Source organism: Pinus tabuliformis, chromosome 1_1 (assembly GCF_031772625.1).
Source record: "Pinus tabuliformis cultivar Carrire ecotype Pingquan chromosome 1_1, CPIR1, whole genome shotgun sequence".
Lineage (NCBI taxonomy): Eukaryota > Viridiplantae > Streptophyta > Pinopsida > Pinales > Pinaceae > Pinus > Pinus tabuliformis.
Genome location: NC_142297.1, coordinates 520,441,002 through 520,448,487, shown reverse-complemented (window position 1 = coordinate 520,448,487; position 7,486 = coordinate 520,441,002).

The window sequence follows — 7,486 nt, the reverse complement described above, 5'->3', positions numbered from 1 at the left end:
TCTCAGGTGAGTCTAATGAGATTCCTAGAATCAAAGCTCTCTTTCTAAATTCTTGGGTGTAACCTTGTACACTTTTCCCTTTCAATTATCGAAGATTTTGCCAACTCATCATGGCTTGCTGCATGTAGGCCTGTGGATAGAACTGTTTTTTTATTGAAAAAACAAATTCACTCCAGAAAAAAAGAGTCTTACCATGTCTCTTCATGTCAGCTTGGGTCCTGCCTTCCCACCAAACCAAGGCAGTGCCTCCAAGGCGTAGGCTGGCCAACTGAATCTTGCTCTTGTTTGAATCGATACTTTGCACTCTATAATAAACATCAATTTGTCTGATCCAATTGTCCAGCTTTTATACATTCAACTCTCCATCATATATTGGTAAATAAAATTTAACATCTAGTGTAATCAAAGATGTCTTCTTTTTATGTTCAGGGCTATTAGGAGGTGTGAGAAAGTTTTCTACTTTCACTTTTCCTTTTGAGTGGTCATGGAGGAGAGACTCTTATTCTCCTTTATCTTGTTTGGAGCCTGATAAATATTCATATTTATGTTTTCTAAAGTCCTTATACATTTCCCATGGACCTTATGGCCAGGAAACTATCTATAAATTGAGGGTCTGGCCCCACAGAACCTTCCTCCGACATTGTCTTCTGAGGATAGACTCTTCCAATTTCAGGATTGGTTTCGACCAACTCTCCTTCTCCTAATTTGAGCTTTGATCTAGTTAGCATTCAATAGCTAAATCCAGCACAAGCTTGTCTAACCTTAACAACCTATAGCTCTGATACCACTTGATCTGAAATCACCCCTAGGTGACCTCAGGAAATTAATGAAGGTATTAAAGACTCATGTGTTGGTGTGTGTGTCTGTGTTATCTTAGGCAACAAATCGATAAGATTGCAAAATAAACATACACTTGAAATAGTAAGAGATCACAATAAGAAAAACAGAAACACAACACAATTTAATAAGGAGTTCACCCAATCCTCCTGGGCTACGTCTCCAAGTCTAGCTTTCAGTGGTGGCCTTTTTATTATGTTTTTAAAGCAAAGTCTTACAATAAGGAGCTCAATCTGAGTCTCACTTGATAGAGGATGATCAGTAGGATGGCACTTGGAATTCCCAAGTCCTTAGAGTTCACAGACTCCCCTTACTGAATTTCGACCTCAATTGGTCTCTGTCTGCTCGATGCTGCCCTTACTCTGATGGTTAGCTCAGCTTCTCTGTTCTCTGCAATTTTTCCTTTCTTTCTGTGTCTCTCGGCCTTTGGCTTCTTCACTGCTTCTCTACCTCACTGTCTCTCTGTCTTGTCTCTGTCAGCTCGTGGCTTTAAAGCCAGTTCGTTTCTTCAACTGTTCGCTTCGTCTTCCCGGCTCTCTGAATTGCCTGCCTCTGTCCGCTGGGACTCCTCTGCCCTGCATCATCGTTGCTACGTAATGCTTCGCAGAGAGGTGGCCACCTGTCTTCTTGTGAACTGAGTGTCAGTTCTTCCTGAACGGTCATTTTTTTCGTTATTTCCTAGATGCCTGTGAAACAGATCCTTCTGTCAACTCATCAGTCAAATCGGACTTCAAATCTTTATGCGCCATAGCTTATTTTTCCCTCGGGTCCAGTCATCCATCGAGTTGAACCTTCGCCATTTGATCTGGAGCCCCCAGATCCTACGGTCTTTAGTTATATCGCGCGGTTGAGTTGCTCGGCTGTTAGCCCGTGATGTAAGCGGTTTTTCTCTCTCCCCGCTGGACACGCATCACTTGTTGTATGGAATCGTTGGATCTTTGGCCAAACCCACTTACCGCCCAAAATGCCACCGATATTTTGCTAGTTTTGAGCACAGGACCTGCCTGTCAGTTTTAGTGCTTTCCCACGATTTTCTGGTTTCCCTTGTGACCGAGCGCTTAGGGCTTTTCCTTCTCGAGGGCGCTAATCGCGTATTAGAAACAACCTTCATTTATGGGTTTGAGCTTCCCAACTACCATTTTTGCGCCATGCACAATCTCCATGGGCCAACAATCAGTGCGCTTTGACCGAAGGTCCTCGTTGCTCCGTGCTCGCTGCAAATTACCATTATTCAGAGGTTATTTCTGATAGCTATAAGATTTCTTGAAGTCTATCATTCATTCTTAACAATCATGGAATTGTTTGAGGATCCAATTTGGATCAGGAAAAGACGCTCCCCCTCCTCTAGATCTTCGAGCTCATTCTTTTGGACCTTTGCAGTGGCAACGGTGGCATTGGGCTCCGCATCAATGATTTGTTTCCCTTTGTCATTCCCCTTGTCAGGTTCTGACTCAGGGTCAAAACATGCATCTAATTCTGAAGCCTTCAACTCAGCCACCAGTGACTGCTTGGTCCGAAACTCACTTGTGTTATGATTGGGGCTCTTATGGAACTCACACCACTTTTAGGTATCCTTCTTTGACTTTGTGGTGTTGTTATTTTCTTGTGGCTTCGACAGGTTGTCTTGGGTCACCCCTCCTTAGCTTTATCATTTATTCTTCGGATTCGTAGATCCAAAGTCTCACTTATTTTGTTTAAACTTTTGCTTGATCTTGACAATGTATCGATACGCTGTGCCAAGCGAGGAGATGTCTAGGAACTCCATCTCATCCTGGATATACCTGTGTAGGTAGTCGTGGTATTTGAGTACTAAATGCAGCTCATAATCCTTGATACCCAACTTTGTGCGAAGGGTATGAAAAATATTTGTGAACTTCGGCACATCTTGGTCCCTTCCCTGCCGCACCGTGGTCCACTTTATGTATTTATCCTCATAGCTTTTGACAGGGTAGTACTGCTCCTTAATGGCATCCTAGAATGAATTCCAAGTGGGTGCGACTGAAAACAGTGAGTTCATACTTTCATCCTTCTGCTCACAGTAGGTTTCCCAACAATCCTTGACGTGGGGCACTGCTTTGAGAAGAGCGAAAGTAATCTTTTCCTGGCTGGAAAAATCATGAACAGAAAAATACCCTTCTAGCAGATTTAACCATTTATCTATGACATCTGCATCTATCTAACCCTCGAATATGGGGATTTCAAAGTTAACTTGTACCTTAAAGGGTGTAGCATTTCCAGAGTAGCTGTTGGAAGTAGATGTGTCACCCTTGGGTAGCCACTAAAGGATCTGGGCAAAGTTTTCCATCATCACATTCCTTTGTCGCTCAAGCGCTTCTTCGAGCAAGATTTTTATAGGATCTCCTACCCCCTCGTCTTTCTTTTCATCCGCCATGGAAGGCCATCGGGATTTGTGAGGGTGGTCTTGCAAAGGTTTGACCAGTTCAAGCCCTAACTCTTTATATTCTGACCTTGTTGGGGACATGCAAAGAAAAACATAGAAAGAGCAGACCTCTCTAATACCACTGATCCAGATTTAAACATGAATGCAACAAATTATAGATATAACTATAAATACAAAGATGCATGAGAAATAATACTTCATTTCATTAATGTAAAATACTGAAATATGTTTACAAACAAAAATGGAAATAAACTAGCTCGGGCGATGGTAGCTTATCTCTAAGAGATGTGGCTGCTACATGCCTCTGAACTATGTTACAAAGAGGCTCGAAGACCTATTTATTGTTGAGAAACAATGGATAACCCTAAACATCCAAAAACGTAACCCTAGCAGATGAAGCGCCAAACTATGGGCCCCGTTTTGGGTAAATTGGTATATCAACTTCCCGGGGTCGTAACTTTGGCATACGATCTCCGTTTGACACGTACAATACCTCATTAGAAATATATATCCGAGGAATACAACTTTTGAGTGAGTACCCAAGTTGTTCCAACTTTTCCCAAAAAACGTCGTGTAGGGCCTCAAAACGGCTCCGGAAGTTCAGGACCTGAAAAACTGCCAAAAATAGTAAATTGTGCTACAATTAAGGAAACTGAAAAAACTGAAAGAGACAGTTGTGGGGGTCCAAGTGGGATAGGTGGGTGGCCACCAACATCCAAATTTTGTATATGCATATATCCTCTGTATATGCGCAACTTCCGTATATGCACATATACAAAAGCTAAGTATATATATAAGTTGTGCGCAACTTCCGTAATATGCATACACAATAGTCTCTATATATGCACAACTTCTATATATGCACATATATTTCATATATGCGCAACTTTTGTATATGTGTATCTTCTATACATGCACATATCTTCCATATATACACATATTTAAAAGATATGCACATATACAAAAGAAACGTATATACGGAAGTTACACATATACGAAAGATATGTGCATATATAGAATTTGTGCATATATCATATGCATGTGCAACTTTTGTATATATGCATATCCTCCATATATGCATATACGACAACCTCCATATGCGCATATCTTTTGTGCCTATACTAAAGAAGTGCATATACAGAAGCATATATACAGAAGACACACACATATATGGAAGTTGTGCATATATGGAAGACGTGCACATATATGAACCCTGCACATATATGGAAGCTAGAGTTCTACACAACTTCCGTATATGCACAACTTCTGTAAATGCACATTTTTTTATTTCTTTTTTCCGTATATGTGCATATCTTTTGTAAATGTGCGTACCTTGTCTATATGCACAACTTCCATATATGCGTATACACAGAAGTTGTGCGCATATGAAAAATATGCATATATATGGAAGTTGTGTATATATGAAGGTTGAATTTGTGCATGTATATGTGCATATATGGAAAATATGCACATATATAAAAGATATGTGCATATACAAAAGTTTCACATATACAAAAAATATACGCATATATGGAAGTTGTGCATATATGAAAGATATGCACATACGGAAGTTATGCATATTTACGGAAGATATGCACATATACAGAAAATATGCATATTTACGAAAGAAGCATAACTTTATATATGGAAGTATCACAACTTTATATACGTGCATCTTTTGTATCGCATATCTTCCATATGTGCACAACTTATATATATGCACATATATTTTGTATATGTGCATATCTTCCGTATATGTACATATACAAAAGTTGTGCATATATGGAGGTTGAAGTTGTGCATAGATTTTGTATATGCACATATATGACAGTTGCGCATATACAAAAGATTATACAGAACCTATGAATATCTAGAGACCGAAGTTATGCATAACTTCTGTATAAGCGCATCTCTTCGGTATATGCAAAACTTCTATATATGTGCATATATTTCGTATATGCCATATCTTCTATATATGTGCAAATCGCGTATGCGCATATCTTCTATATATGCGCAACTTTCATATATGCACATGTACAGAAGTTGCGTATATACGAAAGTAGTGTGCAACTTCCATAACATGAATATATGACAACTTACATATATGCATATCTTCCGTATATGCACAACTTTAGTATATGTGCATATCTTTCGTATATGCACAAATTTTCTGTATATGTGCAACTTTTGTAATATGCATACACAATAGTCTCTATATATGTGCAACTTCTGTATATGTGCATATATTTCGTATATACACAATATTTTATATTTTCATATCCTCTGTATATGCACATATCTTACGTATATGCGCATATACAGAAGATGTGTACATAAACATGAAAAAACACATATAAAGAAGATATGCACATATATGGAATTTGTGCATATGTGGACATGCTATCTTATGTATATGCACATATATCTTGTGCATGTACAACTTTCGTATATACGCATATCTTCCATATATGCATATACGACAACCTCCATATGCACATATATTCTGTGTCTATACTTAAGAAGTGCATATACGGAAGAAGCATATAAACATAAGACATGCACATATACGAAAGTTGTGCATATATGGAAGACATGTATATATACGAATCATGCGTATATATAGAGGTTGGAGTTCTGCATAGCCTCTATATATGCACAAATTTCATATATGTGCATATTTTCCATAAATGTGAATATCTTCTGTATATGTGCATATCTTTCGTATATTCACAACTTCCGTATATGTGCATATCTTCTCTATATGCACATATATTCTCTTGGTGCATATCTTCTCTATATGCACATACTTTTTCTATATGTGCATATCTTCTCTATATGCGCATACCTTCTCTTGGATGTTCCAAATATTTTTACAGTAATTTTATGTTGGTCACATTTGAGGGGAAAGCCAATGAAACCCATCTCCGCACTCTGCACAACGATCCTCTTGCAGAGAGAATCATTGTAACTTAAATCAATATAATTTTAAACTTGAAATTGTAATTTTCTTTGGACTAGCTTCATGGACTTGTTCCTTTAACACATGTTTCTATTCTCTTATATTGGCTGGTTCTTCTTGATTATCTTCTTCTAGTATATATTTTATAGGCTTTCTCTTGGACTCACTTTAATAATAAATGAATAACCCAATTTAATAATAAACAACTAACCTAATCAAATTTTTTGCAATGTTCTATCTATACCTTTATACAATCAAGACTATTTGAAATGTTTACAATACATTGTCCTCTTCACAACTTAGATGAATAAAAAGATCAATTTAGTTATCAAACAATCTTTCTAATATCTATAAGAAGAAATAATTAAAATAAAATCTATTATCTTTCACTTACCTCCATTTAGATTTCCCAACACCACCCCCCCCCCCCTTCAAATTTTTTCTTGGAATTGACATCCCAAAGGAGAGACACATCAATATCAAGCACTACTTAGGGTAAATATCCACTAACATACAATGTAAATTGATATGCCATATAGACTAATGTTAGGGTGGTTCAAGTAAACTTAACTTGGTTGAGTTATCAATGGTTTTAGGGCTCCAAGTATATGAACCCCATGGTTTTTCCCATGGTATTTATATTGAATGTAGTCTATTTAAAGGAATATAAGCTCCATATTAAGTTGTCTTGGTGGCCAGAGGGAACAAAGAAACGGTGTCTTTAGACACCACCACTTCTCTCATTGCTTTGACTAGTTACCCATGTAATCTGGTATGGAAACTTTTTATATGGACTTCAATAGAAAATGATTAGGACCAGGTCAATCTCCCTGATTCAAGTTTAAGGAGGGGGATTGTTAGGGTGGTTCAAGTAAATTTGACTTAGTCAAGTTACCAGTTGTTTTAGAGCTTCCTATGTATGAGCACCCAAGGTTTCTCCCATGGTATTTATCTTGAATGTAGTTTGTTTAAAGGTAGATAAGATCCATGTTAAGTTATCTTATTGGCTAGTGGAAACAAAGCAATCATGTCTTTAGACACCACCTCTTCTCTTGGTGCTTTGTGAACCTAAAAACTTAGACAATTAATTCCTATGGACATGATCATTGTTTAACAAGGAACCTTTAATGCCTTCATGTGTCTCTCTACCAACCACATTTCCTTGTGTGCCACATATTTCATTCTCCTTCACTAGATGTATGAGATAATGTTCAAGTAGATACTTATGTATTTCACAAATTAAATAAGAAATTTATCTCTTCCAATCTCTAATATATTCTTTATGTATT